Source organism: Monodelphis domestica, chromosome 6, assembly GCF_027887165.1.
Source record: "Monodelphis domestica isolate mMonDom1 chromosome 6, mMonDom1.pri, whole genome shotgun sequence".
Classification (NCBI taxonomy): Eukaryota; Metazoa; Chordata; class Mammalia; order Didelphimorphia; family Didelphidae; genus Monodelphis; species Monodelphis domestica.
The window spans coordinates 32,136,336-32,151,161 of record NC_077232.1 but is presented as its reverse complement, the minus strand read 5'-3'; the positions used below and the strand labels follow the sequence as shown (position 1 = coordinate 32,151,161).

At 35.5% G+C, this 14,826-nt stretch overlaps 1 long non-coding RNA gene across 6 annotated transcripts in view; it reads left to right on the top strand.

Moving 5' to 3' along the window:
• LOC103099157 (uncharacterized) overlaps positions 1-14,826 on the top strand; it is a 118,576-nt gene that overhangs the window by 41,597 nt on the left and 62,153 nt on the right. For 2 of the 6 annotated variants that reach the window (XR_008912741.1, XR_008912739.1), the window contains exons 3-5: positions 6,364-6,577; positions 6,873-12,688; positions 13,849-13,985. This is a non-coding gene — a long non-coding RNA (uncharacterized LOC103099157). Of the gene's footprint in view, positions 1-6,363; positions 12,689-13,848; positions 13,986-14,826 lie in introns of all 6 variants that reach the window. The other 4 variants (XR_008912740.1, XR_008912738.1, XR_008912742.1 and 1 more) reach the window with 3 other exon arrangements.

Sequence of the window (14,826 nt, the reverse complement as noted above, 5' to 3'; positions counted from 1 at the left end):
AATATCTCCTATTATTATTATACCACTGTGTTTTTCTTTATTCATTAGATTCTATATTATTTTGATTCTATAAATTTAATGTTGATATCAATTTGTTGTCCATGTCTTTTTAAAATATAACTGTCTTGTTTATATTGTGAATTTAAATTTTTGCTTTCTCTGATGGCATTTGGGAAATCCTATTTTTTTTTCATTCATCTGATATATAGTAAATTTTGTTCTACAATCACATTTTGATTCTGTATATGTCTTAGCTTTTTAGATATTTTTTTTTTGCAGGTAACAAACTACCAGATTTGTTTTCTTCTCTATTTTACCACTCTTTTATTGTATTATTAACCCCTTATGTTTACACTAATGAATTATGTTAATGTTTCACTCCATTTATGTTTTTAGTGTTGCTTTTTTTTAATATATTTTTAAAAAATTCCTATTCCTACTTCAAATCAATTCCCTCATCCCTCAAGTAGTTTTTTTTTAACTACTTAGATGCAACCACAGGCTTTCTTCCCCCTCACTCAATTCCCCTTCCCACTTGTCAATTGTTTTTTTTTTTCATTAAGAGGTTTGTTTATTGATTTACTTTCTTTTCTTTTACATGGTTATCAAATTCTTTCCCCTTTTCCCCCTTTTCTTTCTTTCTCAATTGGGTATTTATTTTAAAATCTCCCCAACCTTTCCTCCAATGTAATTCCTTTGTTTGTTAGGTTTTTTCTTTCTTTCTTCTGAACCCTATACTAAGGATTTCTTTTCCTTGTTTTCTATATTAATTATCTTCCCTTTCAGCCTATTCTGAACATTTATTCTCTGATCCAAGCACTATATTTTTGTTTATGTCTCCTTTAATCTCATCCACTCATAGAATGGAAGGGTTTTTTATTTATTTTTGTTTATTTCTCCTTTGATCTCATCCACTCATAGAGTAGAAAGGTTTTTAGAACATAGAACATCAAAGTTGGAAAGACTTTTGGAGATCATTTAAGTCTAATCTTCTTTTGGGAGTGGGGTAGAGATGGGCAAGGAACCTGAGACCTAGAGAAGTGAAGTGATTTGTCTATGGTTAAGTAGGTAATAAATGGACTCCCAAGCCAAAACTCTTTCCAATGCACCATCAAACTTTTTTTAACCTCAGTTTCTCCCTCTGTAAAATGAGGGTTCCCTGAATTGCCTTATCTACAAAGTTATTGTTAGACTCCAATAAGGTAGTATATGTGAAGAACTTTATAAGCCTTAAAGTGCCATGTAAGTTATTGCTAATTATCAAGAGACTTCTAAATGGTGTTGTGGGTAAAAGCACTAGAATTCAAGTCAGGAAGATCTGAGTTAAAATCTAGCCTTAATAGTTACTATCTGTGTGACCCTGAGAAAGTCAAGTGACTCTGTCTCAGTCTCCTCGTCTGTAAAGTGAGGATAATAAATACCAGTCCTGACCTCACAAGGTAGTTTTGTGGATCAAATGAAAAGATATTTGTAAAGTGCTTTGCAAACCTTAAATCATCATATAAATGTGAACTATTATTACTGATCAATCAACAAGCATTTATTAAACACCTCCTACATGCCAGACACTGTACTAAATGATTAGGATAGAAAAACAAAAAGGAAATAACTCCTATCCTCAAAGAACTTACATTCCAAGTGAAAATAGAGCATTGTATATCTAAGTAGTTATAAAATATATGTAAATTGAATATGATAGTTGGAGAGCAGGGCATTTTATATTTTAAGGAAATCTCTGCTCTCAATTTTGTTGTGAGATAAATGTCATCAAATAATTAATCTGACAATTCATTTTATTTTTATGATTTTGTTACAATTTCCCCGGTTTAATTTTTTATTTTACTAATTTGATTTTTTCCCTTTTATTTTTAATCAAATTAAATAAAGTTTATCAATTTTGTTAGTCCTTTCAAAGAATCATTTTCAAATTTTTTATTACTTCCATATTCTTTTTGGTTTCCAATTTATTTCTCAGATTTTCAAGATTTCTTCTTTGTGCTTATTTTGTTTTTTTTGTTTTTAGTTTTTTTCTTTTAATTTTTAAAAATGCATATTTAGTTCATCAGCCCCAGGAAAGTAGAACATAGAGTTTGAGATGAAATTTGAAGGAAAACATGGATTCCAAGAGGCAGTGGTGAAGGTGAAAAGATTACAAGTATAGAAGACAGTCAGTACAAAAAGAGAGTTGAAAGGTCATGTCTAAGGAACTGCAAGCAAATAGATCAGTGTGACTGTACTGTGTACTTTGTATAAGTGAGTAAAATGATATTGCTTTTGCACTCAATCCAGAAGGACCAAAGTGAAGCCTGAGAGAGTAATAAAAGTCCCGCCAGCTATTTGATTACAAAGGAATCACTGTGGATTTGTTGCTAATGAAAGAAAACTGACCAAAAAATGACAGATTCATATTAGTTTTACAGGTTGGAAACTGTCAAGGTACTCAGTAGTAAAGATTTTCTCCCACCAGCCTCACCTTTCCTTAAGCTCTAACTGTGAGTATTTTTTGAGAGAGATAAAGGAGCCATCTTCAGAGAGTAGAAAAAGGAATTAAATATAATTATGAGTTCCAATGTATTAGGGAAAGCTGCTGATGGAGGTTCTGAGTAACAAAGGAATGCATACCCAAATTTCTCTTTGTGTGTTTGTTTTTCAGAAGAGGTGGTACTTGGACTTTGATGGTTAAATGGTCTTCCTTCCTTTTTTTTTTTTCAAATTTTAAGCTTAATCATCAAAATAAAGATGTATAGAAGTTGAAAGAATATTGTATATGAAACTCTGAATCTCTCATATTGCTTGATTTTTTAAAACAAAAGGATATGATAAACCTATTAAATAAATAGAATTTATTCATACATTATATATAAATAAATAAAGATTTTCAAAACTGTCATTCTTGTCTATATTTTCTTCTGAACATCATTTTGTATTTTTCACTGTCAATTAGAAAAACGTTTCAATGGCCATCTTTTTTTTTTTTGGTGTCACTATTACTAATGTCTTTCTTTCTCTACCAATTAAAAATCAAAAGAAAGAGGAAAGAAACCAACCCTTGTAACTAATAAGAATAGTCACACAATGATCAATGATACGTGTAAAACCCAGTGGAATTGCTTGTAGGCTATGTGAGGGGAAAGGGAGGAGGGGAGGGAAAGAACATGAATCATGTAACTATGGAAAAATATTCTAAATTAATTAAATAAATAAAGTTTAAAAAAAGAATAGTCAAGCAAAAAAAAATCTAAAGAATAGTCAAACAAAAAAAAAGAAAAAGAAAAATCCAAGCAGCTATATCCAAAAATGAATGTCTCTTTTTGCTCTGTGAGTCCTTCCTCTTTCAGAAAATGTTTCACTATTGGTCCTCTGCAAATGTGGCTGGTCATTATATTGATCAAAATTCTTAATTCTTTCCGAGCTTTTGTTTTGTTTTGTTTTCTGCAATACTGTTAACTTTCTATAAATTGCTCTCCTGGTTCTGCTCACTTTGCTCTATATTATGTACATACTATCCAGGATTCTCTAAAATTATCTTTTTAGTAACTTCTTAAAATGAAATAATATTTCATTACATTTATAACACAATTCAGTTATTCACTTTTTAAAAAACATTTACCTTCTGAGGTTTCAATTTAGGTTCTAATTTCTTTTCTTTTTTCCTTATAATCTTTCCTTCAGGAAGAGAAAGTATTTTTAAAAAATACATAGCTATTCCCTCTCTAGTATTATACTTTCTCTTGCTCTACCATATTGCCTTTAACTTCACTTGTTTCTTTGTTAAAGTTGATATTTTTTTTACCCTAAACCATGCATTTATGCATACTCAAATCTTCTCTGTCTGATTCAGATAAGATTGAGGTTCATCTGATATCCTCTTCCCCAACCCCTTCTTCCATGTTTGTATTTATTTTCACATAAGCCAATTATGAGAAATAATAACCTCTAAGCCCTGCGTCCTCTTATCTTTGCCAATGTGTTCCTTTTATATTCCTTTCTGTTTCCTTTCTTAGGAATCCTAAGAATAGAATCAGTCTATACCCAGAACCTGCTTTTCTTATTAAATTTCCTTAATACTCTTTGAATACTTTAAGCCTCTGAAAATACATTTGTTTCTTCTCTTCCCATTAAAATATTAGCACTGCATCATCATATAGCCCCTTCCAGTTTGGCAAGTAAATTTGCCTTTGCATATATCTCTTGACTTTTAAATTTCTATTTCAAAGTTCCTACTCAGCTCTGATCTTTTCATCAGAAATTCTTTAGTCCTTTATTCTGTTTATTATGTATTTTCCCCTTTTAGATTATACATAGATTTCTAGAGTAAATTACTCTCGGTTTTAAGCCTATTGCATTTTTCTTTTGGAATATTGTATTCCTAGTTCTCCTCTTGTTTATGGTAGAAGATGTTAGGTCTTGTGTGACCTTTTATTGTGGTTCCTTAGAACTTGAGCTTCTTCTTTCTAGTTGTTTTCAATTTTTTTCCCTTGGATTTGGGAGTACTGGATTTTGATAATGACATTTCTCAGACTTTTCTTGTTAGGGTTCATTAACAGAGGTCATTGGTAGATTCTTTCTATCTTCACTTTGTCCTTGATCTAGGTAATTTTCACTTTTGATTTCTTGAGATATAGCATCTAGTTTTAAAAATTATTTTTGGGGAAATCTACTGGTTTTTAAAGTTTTTCTACCTTAATATTTTTCCAGGTCAAGCATTTTTGTATATCTAGTATCTTCCTTTTACTTCTGTTTTTTTTTAATATTTTGATTTTATTCTAATATTTTTGCTTCAAAGAGTTATTGATTTCTCTTTAATCTATTCTAGTTTTCAAGGAGTCCATTACTTTGGTAAGGATTACAACTTTCTCTTTTAAACTATTTATTATCTTTTCCATTTTTTTCCTTCAGAGTTTTTATTTCATTTTTAAAGCCTTGTTTCATTTCTTCTAAGTATTCATGCCATTTTATGGAAAATACTTTTTCCCTTTGAATCTCTCATTTATATTGTTATAGAGTTACTCCTGTCTTCCTTTAGATGATCTTTAGATCTACAATAACTTTTTTTTATAGTGGATCATATCTTCTTTGGATTACTCATCTTTCTCTCTTTATTCTTTGAACTGAGGCTTTGTGCTAGGTCCAGGTTCTGCTCACTGCTGTACTTTGAGGTGGTATGGTTAACCCCTCTTTATTTCAACATGGATCACCTGGGTTCCTGGTGCTCTGAACTCTACCTCCAGGGGTAAAGTCCCCCTGGATCTTTGAAATTCAGAGCATTGCATATGCAGGGGTCCTAAGGAACAAAGTGATAGGATGTCAGAGCTACCAGGTACTTGGACTGTCCTAGTCTGAATATTGCCATGGCCCTGGGCCTCCAAAGTCCTTTCTGTAACTGCTGATCACTTTGGTGATTTCTGACCACCCTGGAACTTTCTTAGGGGAATTCTTTCCTTTTATTGCTTCCAGGCACACAAACACAAGCAACATGTATCTTTGGTCCATCTCATCTTGGGAGATGGCTGTCTTATTTGCCTGAACTGTCATTGATTTCACCAGCAGAATTCTTTCCTTTTTTTCATGCCTTTGTGCAATTCTGGGCTTGACAGTTATGTATTGTGGTTTCTCATTGAAATTATTGATCATTCATTTAGTTTGATGGAATTTCAGATTTGTTGGAGAAGATACGTGGGAAAGAGGTGGGCTCCCTCTGTTTGGGTGCCAGTTTTGATTTGAATTCCTTTTCTTCCCTTTGGAATGAGTTGTTGAAGGATTTGATCCAGGAATCACTATCAGTTCAGGGAAGAGTTTCTAAGATAGTCCTATCTCTGACAATGAAATAAAAAGCAAATTCCTAGTTGAAGATATGGACTCAAGTTCCCATTTCCTTATTTGTGTCTAGAATATAATAGCTTCCACCTACTACCACTGTCATATCCCAAGGATCAGTCTCTGTTTAGTTCTTTGCGATCTCTGGAGGAAAGGTTCTTGAAGAAGGCAGATATGAGATTTTTGTGAGGCTACTGAGCAATTCTCCCAGTGAGTTATTATCAAAGTAATTTCTAGTAATATCTACCTGAACTGCATTTGAAACACCAAGGTGAAAGGTTGTACATGCCAAAGTAAAACCCCAAGTTATCTGACCAGTCCTTGAAGCTGATAGAGACTTTCAGGACCTATCATAAAGCCTCGCCCCCAGTGATAACAAGAGCAGTCACCAGATCTTAAGCAGTGCCCTGGGTAGGCAATCTTAATCACTGATATTTCTATAGTATTTTAAAGTTTGCAAGGCATGCTATAGTTATATCATCTTAATACTACAAGATATTCCCAATACTAACTGTACCATAGGAATTTTTTTCCTCTATTTTACAGATGAGTAAACCAAGGCTTCGAAAAGTTGACTGACTTTTCATATAGCAACACAGCTAGTGAGTATGTTTTGAACACTGTTCTTCCTGATTCCAAAGGCAACTACTATTCAAGGTCCCACTACCACTCAAAGAAAGAGTTCATGGATCTTCTTGAGTTTCTTTCTTCTAGGGGCTAAGCCAAGAACTGAGAAGAACTTGACTTGTTGAGTGCAATGGTAAAAATGAATTTATTTTCAATTTAAAGAACCCAAAATATACATTTTAACCTCTGAGATGAAGCTTAGAGAGCTTGTGTCCCTGATACTAAATCCTTGCTGATAAATTGTCTCTGATTTTGATAGTTAAAGGGCACATGAGAAAGCATCTCTAACCAAGCTTAGTTTAGAAATAGATTTCTTGGAATTTTCCCCTTGTAACCCAGGATCCTTAAATGGTTACTTGGGATTCTTTCATTGTTCCTTGGGATTTGTCAATTGTTCTCTAATCACCATCTTTGTTTTCTTTTTGAAGCAACTTCCAGCTGAAGAAGGAACCCTCAAAGAAAGTCTACATAAATCCTGCAAGACTTCCAGAAAGTTTTCCTTGGAGATTAATAGAACTATGAAGGCTTTAATTGGTTGTTTAATAATTTAATTTTCCATTCATACTTTCCCACCTGAAAACCCTTTGTTCATTTTCAAAGAAATTATACCTTTAGGCCATGATTTTTTAAAAACTCATTATTTTGAGTGAAGAAATGGTGAGCCTTTATTTTGCCTAACATCTTGGTTTATTTCAGGAGGAATTTGTCTGAAGTAATGCCTAATAATATCTAATTTGTTTCTAAATCAAAAAAGAAAAGATCATTTTGTGTTGAGTGCATACAAGATGTCTTCAGTTGACACATTACCCAAATAAAAGTATGGTGTGATTCCAAGTGCAGGATTTGGAATTGGAGTCCTGGGTTGAAATCCCAGCTCAGTACTTACTACCTGCTTGATCATGGCTAACAGAGTCACATAATCTTTTGGGGCCCCAGTTTTTCATGTATGATGAGGAGGTAAACTAAGTCTCCTCAAAAGGTCTTTTCCAGCTCTAGAATTATGATCCTAAAAGTCAAAGCCAAATTGGTATTGATTTCCTCAAATAGCATTGTCCACTGAGGCAACATCACATAGAAAAAGAAAGACCAACACCAGAATCAGGAAAATTTTGGTTAAAAATCTTCCTCTGACCCATATGAGCTATGTGATAATGGGCAGATCAGCTAAACTTCCAGTCCTCTCAATCAACTCTATAACACTAGAAACTATAGATAAGTAGTTGATCTGCATTGGTGGATGGGGTTTCCATGCTGGGAATTCCCTTCCCCAATGAATTCACAGATATGAACCAAAAACCAACAATAAAAATCCATGGACCATTAGACCATGAGAGAAACACTGAGCTTGTCATCAGAAACATGGATTTAGGTGTAGACTCTGCTATTTAATGTCTATGTGATTGTAGGAAATTTAAACTCTTACAACCTCACTTTCCTTATCTATAAAATGAAGAGATTGGGCTACATGATCTCTAAAGTGCCTCTCCCCTGAGATATTCTAAATTTTAAGGTCCCTTTCTTCTCCACTATGATCTACATACCCAAAGTCCCATCCAGCTCAAACATTCTTTCAAGTGCTCTTCAGTGCACTGTGGTCAGATTTCTCCATTGTCAAGTGAGGGGCTCTGGACTAGATGAGTCCTAAGATCCCTTTCAGCTCCAAATCCTATAATCATGGCTGTCAGAGGTAGTTCTAGTAGACAAATTACAGCTATTCACTCAAAGCCACAATTAGCTATCTGTCCTAGCTTCCCATTTGTTTTCTTTTCCATGTTAGACCATCTTTAGTTTTCAAGCAAAAGCCATATTGTGCTTCTGGGTCTTTTGTTTTTGTTTGTTTGCTTCTTTGATAAGTAATTCCCTCACCCTCAAAGACACTGATAGCAAAGAACTGTACAGAAGAATGATGACTTTGTGCTTATTTTCTTTCTTCAACTCCTCCTCTTCTTCCTCATTATCATCAGTCCCTTCTCATCAGCAGGGATCAAGGATTCTAAGCAGTAGAATTCTTATGTGGAAACTTTATGAGTGGGGCCCAAGGGTATAAAATAATCCTTCTTGTAGTGTCTGCAGCTATATTGATCCCATAGTTGTTAAAAAACAAAACCAACTCAAGGACCAAAGACCTCCGATTGGAGACAGACTCCAATTCCCATTGACCTCAGTAGGACTTGAATGTGGATTGAAAGCAGTCAAATCAGGTAAATAAGTTAAGCTGATTCATCTCAGAAGGCACAAAGCGTAGAGTTCACCAGGCATTTGGTTGTTGAGAGTAACTCCATTTAGAATTCCCGACAATGTTTCTCCCTCCACCATCCATCACCCTGTGGTCCTGAGGTAAGTGTTATTGGGAACCTCTCTTGATCCACTGCTTCCATAAAGAAAAGCCTCATGATTTATATGACTCTACATCTTAAAGAATTCTTGGAGAAAAAGGCAAAATTGGGGCAGGGCATATGGGAACCCGTAAGTTTTCAGGGGTGTAAGTAGGCAAGACTGCTGTATTCAAGCATGGGACTTTTCTGTGGATTCAAACTGTAGTTGTTTTCCATTTTACTCACGAGTAAACTTAAATCACATGGAGCATGGAAGGTTTATAAAGCCAGAGGATTGGTGGATTGTTTTTAAGCATTTAAAGGCTTGGAATAATCAGCCAATCAAGATCTTTGGTCACTGAAGTGTTCCTTTGTCAAGAATGAGTGGTCCTTACTGAATTGGAGGCCTCTGGAGCTTTCTCTCAGCTTTTGCTGCTTCAAAGAGTGACCGTTAATATACGTCTCTGTATCCAAAAAAAATAAAGTCAGGACTTGTAGTAAGATCCCTGGGAAAAGGCCAAGACTTCAAGTCACTTTACATTCAGTCTTCCAGGACTGGAAAAAGAAGGTGAATGGGACTTTGCCCCATGAACAAGGGAGAGTTTGGATGGGGGTAGGGGAGAGAGATATTTTTACCTTGTGATGCTCCCTCAGTCATGCCTTTCTTCAATGTATGACCTGCAACACTCTGCTGGCTAACACTACCTAGCTCCTCTCTCCTTTCAACTGTTTTGGTCCCAAGTTTAAAAAATATAGTCATGACACAAATATGGCCCAAAATTATATAAAGGAATCTGTTTACTCACTGTAGCTTTTTAAGAAAATGAATGGGGGCAGCTAGGGGGCTCAATGGATAGAGCACCAGCCTTGAAGACAGGAGGTCCTAGTTTATAATCTGGCCTCAGATATTTCCTAGCCGTGTGACCCTGGGCAAGTCACTTAACCCCAATTGCCTAGCCTACTTGCATCAATTCTAAGACAGAGCATAAGGGTTAAAAAATGTATGGCTATAAAACCAATGACTAAGATTATAGTAAAGTCGATTAAGATTAGGGGAAAACAGGAGATGTATAGTATAGACAATAAAGGGTAAATTCCATTCTCTATGAGTTTTTTTTCCTTCAGATTGTTACATTTAAAGAGATCAGAGTTAGTAATCTTTTAAAATACTTTCTTTCTTTAGACCTGTTCCCTCCTCTGCAAAATAAGAGTTGGCCAAAAGAATCTAAAATCCTTTCCAGCTTCAAAATTACATGATTGTTGTTGTTTCTTTGACAATTGCTTCAGTAATGCAAGAATCTGTGATTTTGTCATTATTGATATTCAGGAAACTGGATCATGATGGAGGGAGTGTAGCATAATGAAAAGAGCACCTGCTTTAAAATCAGAGGACCTGGGTTCAAATTCCACCACTGGCACTTATAACCTGTGTGACTCTACTAGGCAAGTCATTTAACATCCCATGGCCATAGTTTACCCAATTGTCAAATGAGGAGGATAGACTCAATGTTCTCTCAGATCTTTTCCAGATCTATGATCCTCTTAATTCCTCTGACCTTAGCTAGGCTTGTCAATAAACCAATTTTGACCATGTGCCCTAAAAATAAATGATAGGACATATTCAGAAGGTCAGATGATAAAGAAATCCATGACACATTTCATTGTGGGACCACATTTTGGAAAGCCCTTGAGCCTCAAAGGTAAGGCAGAAGGAGTGAGTGATCATGGTGATTTAAGTGGTTCTGGACCAGGTTTGTTTACTGATCCAGCAAGTACCAAGGACAGAGAACTTTAGACTTGTGCACCAAACACAGCGACCCTCAGTAATAGAGGAAAACGAAAATGCCAGCAACATTACTTGATCACCAGGAGGAATTGGTGTATGTGAAAATGGTGCCAGTAAATCCTCTTAATTAATTAACCCAATATCACACACACACACACACACACACACACACACACACACACACACACACACAAACTACTACCACCATCAAGCTTTTTTTAATTTTCAAATAAAGTTCAAATGACCTCTCCTAGGTTATAAATTTAGAATATAGTGATAGAGATCCTTCAGAGAGCTTAAAAAAAACAAAAGTAAATGAACAAAAATTATCCTTGAATTTTTAAAAGGCTTATGAGAATCTAAGCTCAAAAATGTAAGTGTTTGGACCAATAGACAAAATGTTCCCTTGCTGCTTGCTTTGATCAGCAGACCCCTGTGATCTGCAGAGATGGCTGTGATCTCTGTTCCTTTTTCTATTCCTGGACCCTGTACTCTGAGTTCCATCTTGGCAAGAAGGATAAATGCATTTTGATGACTCCTCCCTTCCTTCTGTTGGCTGTGCATTTTGAGAGCCAAAGTGGGCTATTATTCATCCAATAAAGGCCATGTCCATAGAGATCTTCAAAAGGGACCTTCAGACAATTCCTCAGTTGAGACATAGCCTCAACTGAGTCAGACAACTTGTTTGCCAGTTTGGAACATGCTTTCCTTTATATTGTTAACATGTTTCTTCATATAAAGAATTAACCTGATTGGTGGGGTTCAAGTAGGCATATATGTCTAGGAGACATATTGAGTAGTAGGTAGAATAAGGAATATGGGGCTATGTTTGTCTAGTATATTACCATTTTTTTCTTTTAGGGGAGTGATTTGAACTTGTGATTTCATCAATGTAGGAGAACTACCAATATAGAAACTCTCTATCAATTCACAATAGCAACTTATCTGTCTATCGATCTAATCTACCTGTCTAGCCTTCCTATCTTTTTATTCTATCTTTCTGTCTTTCTATCTATCTAATCTACCTTTCTGTCTATCCTTCCTTCCTATCTTTCTATTCCATCTATCTTTCTATCTATCCATCTATCTGTCTATCCATTTGTCTATCTATCCATTCATCTATCTTTATTTATCTAGCTTTCTGTCTGTCTGTCTTTCCATCTGTCTAACCTTCCTATCTCTCTATCCTTTCTGTCTGTCTTTCTATCTATCCATCTGTCTGTCTGTCTATCCATCATCTGTCTATCTATATGTCTTCCTATATCTATCTGTCTGTCTCTCCATCTGTCTAACCTTCCTATCTCTCTATCCTTTCTGTCTATCTTTCTATCTATCCATCTGTCTGTCTGCCTATCCATCATCTGTCTATCTATATGTCTTCCTATATCTATCTGTCTGTCTGTCTCTCCATCTGTCTAACCTTCCTATCTCTCTATCCTTTCTATCTATCTTCTAATCTTCCTATACATATTTGCAACAAAGATTTCATTTTTCTTTCTTAATTGGGAGTAGTGTCTGGAGTTAAATGCTGATTGAAAAAAATAAAATTTAAAAAAATTCTAGTTTTACAGTTGTCTGAGGAATTAAAACAAATATTTATGAAGCTTCTCCTATGTGCCAGGCACTGTGTTAAGTGTTTTACAAATATCATCTTATTTAATTTTTACAACAACCCTGATCAGTCAATGTTATTACCATTCATTTCCATTGTGTTGTTTTGCTGTTTAGTCATCTCAGTCATATCTGACTCTTCCTTGCCCCATTTAGGATTTTCTTTTCAAAGATACCCAAGTGGTTTGCCATTTCTTTGTGCAGCTCATTTTACAGTTGAGGACATTGAGGCAAACAGAGGGTAAGTGACTGGCCCAGGATTCACAAAACTAATAAGTGTCTGTGACTGGATTTGAACTTAGTGCTTAACACAATACCTGGTACAATAGCAGGTACTTAATAAATTTTTATTGATTGATTTGAATTCAGATCTTCCTGACTTCAGTCCTCCAACCTCTGTATCACCTTAATGCCTCAATGGCTGGGAGGTTACCGAGGGTGATACAACTAATTGTGGCTCAGAGATGGGAGTTTTTGCCTCAGAGGAAAGTGAATAAGATGAAACTTCTGCCACAGAACCCAAGTTCTATGGGTAAGGTCTAGCTCTTCATTTTCAATTTAGACATTTGTTAATTGCCTGCTCTGGGCCAGGCACTATACTAGCCCATAATTTATGAGGACAAAAGGAGAATTATCCCTACCCTCAAGGAGCTTCCATTCTACAAGTTTCCAGCATCCTTTCAGCTCCTTAAGATAACCAGGCTAGATTAAGAGTCTACAATCCACATTGGCAACACCAAACTGATGCAGAATGCCCCGCTGCAGCCATTTCCAGTGCTGGGGATTTTCTTGGCAAAGATACTGGAGTGGTTTGCCATGTCCTTTTCCAGTTCATTTTACAGATGAGGAAATGGTCTCAGACACTTAGAAGCTAGGTTTGTGACACTGAGCAAGTCACCCTTGGTTTACCTCAGTTTCCTCATCTGTCAAATGAGCTGGAGAAGGAAATGGCAAACCGCTTCAGGATCTGTGCCAAGAAAGCCCCAAACAGGGCAAGGAAGAGCTGGATGTGACTGAAATGACAGAACAACAATACAACAAAATGGAAATAATAATAGCACTAACCAATCAGGGTTGTTGTGAGGCTTAAATAAGATAATATAATAAACACTTAGCATAATACTTGGCACCTAGGAGATGCTTCATAAATACTTATTTTCTTCCTTTCCCAAAGAACTGTATAAAAAAGAAAGAAAAAACCTTCTTTGTGGCTTAAAAACAACAATAGCAACAACCCTCACCTTCTGTCTTAGAGTCAATACTAAGTATAGTTCCAAGGCAGAAGAGTGTTAAGGGCTAGGCAATTGGGGTTAAGTGACTTAGCCAGGATCCCACAGCTGGGAAGTCTATGAGGTCAAATTTGAACTCAGGACCTCCTGTCTCCAGATCTGACTTTCTATCTATTGATCCTATAAGACTTTTAAAAAATGAATTTTGCTTGAGTGATATATTTCTAAGCCCACTCAGTTAAATAGCTTTAACGGATTCCTGGTATTTAAAATTTGGGACCAAAGTCTTATTTTTTCCAATTTTGACACTCCTGGGAAAGGTTTATTCTAAGTGACTAAAAATAAGGGATTTCATGCAAGTTTTTTTTTTCTCAGCAATAGTAATTGCAGCAGCTAATGCTATAAGCTCACTCCTGCAGTGTCTAATTCAATAACTCTATTAACTCTTTGCATTTGAACACAGGACCATCTACCAGATAATGAGAAGAAGGATGATCATAAAGCCATTTTTCATCGACATTTTTCTCAAACAACCTGCCCACGGAAAGATGGATTGCCACTAGGCTGCAAGAATGATCAGAGAAAGGGCAACATTAAGGAGTCAGTCAATAAGCACTTATATTGCTTATTAGGTGCCAGGCACATAGATGTACCCAATTTCTATCTAATGCAAATTGATTAATCACTGCTTTTGGTCCTTTCTCCTAAAAAGGATTACCTAAAATCATATTCAGTGGAACAGACATCTACTGAGTGCCCACTGTGTTTGGGGAATTGAATCCAATACTTTTTCCCATATCTCACTTTTTTAAAATGGGGGGGGGAGGAGCATTCTTGTTTGCTCATCATTAGGGAAAAGGTGGGGGAATGAAAGCTTATTCCTACCCACAAATGCTTCAAGAATACCTTCTAGGTTGTTATTACTATAATAACAGTTCTTGAAATGAGGTCTAAAATCCTTTCAGGATCCTGTGAAGTCAAAACTATTTTCATCATAATATTGATCATTTAATTTCTAACAGTAAATATTGGGATATATATAACCACATAAACAAAAACTCTTTAGAATCCTCCAATAATTTTAAAGAGTGAAAAAGAGTCCTGAGACAAAAAAAGCTGGTAACAATCCTTAATTTCTCTAAATCAAGCCAAGATCTGACTCCTAGCTTTGTCACTTGTCAGATATATGACTGAGCAAGTTATTGCTCTTCTTTTGTCCAGTTTCCTCCTCTTTAAAATTAAGGGGTTGAACTATTATTGTTGTTCAGTCATGTCAAGGGAGTTTTCTTTGCAAAGATACTAGAGTTGTTTGCCATTTCCTTCTCTAGTACATTAAAGCAAACAGAGGTTAAATGACTTACAGCATTTCTATCTGAGGCTGGATTTGAACTCAGGTTTTCCTGACTCCAGCCCAGTGATCTATCCAGTGAGCAATCTAGCT